The 408-nt window shown below is 66.2% G+C and overlaps 1 protein-coding gene across 1 annotated transcript in view; it reads right to left on the minus strand.

The window, feature by feature from the left end:
* The window catches only part of MRC2 (mannose receptor, C type 2), a 26,963-nt gene that overhangs the window by 4,218 nt on the left and 22,337 nt on the right, over positions 1-408 (minus strand). The gene's annotated exons all lie outside the window — the stretch shown is intronic.

Here is a 408-nt window from a genome sequence, read left to right on the forward strand (position 1 = left end):
GCTGGCGATGGTGGCCAGGACGGCCCCCTGCCTCTCGCATGCCTGCTTTGCCTCTGGCCACTTCACTATCTCAGCTTTGTCGTGGCCGTTGAAGCTGAAACACTGCATAGGCGGGGGCAAGGGACGGTCCAGAGGGTGCAGCCGCCCCCCCACCCCGAGCCCTGCACCCTCCCCACTCACCCACCCTCTGCAGCCCCATTCTGCCCCAACGATCCTTCTCCCCTTTGCAACCCTCGACCCCGTCAGCCCCCCACACTCTCTTGCACCCGCACCTCGCGGTGCACCTCTCCCGCATCCCCATGCATGCAGCCCCCAGCATTTCCCCCAAAACATGTGCATGCGTTCCTCCCCGGCCCACCATCTCTCATCACCCCCCCTCTGCCTTGGCAGGGCTGGTGGGGGACCAGG

This window comes from Pygoscelis adeliae, unplaced genomic scaffold, assembly GCF_000699105.1.
Source record: "Pygoscelis adeliae isolate BGI_AS28 unplaced genomic scaffold, ASM69910v1 Scaffold112, whole genome shotgun sequence".
In the NCBI taxonomy this organism is placed as follows: domain Eukaryota; kingdom Metazoa; phylum Chordata; class Aves; order Sphenisciformes; family Spheniscidae; genus Pygoscelis; species Pygoscelis adeliae.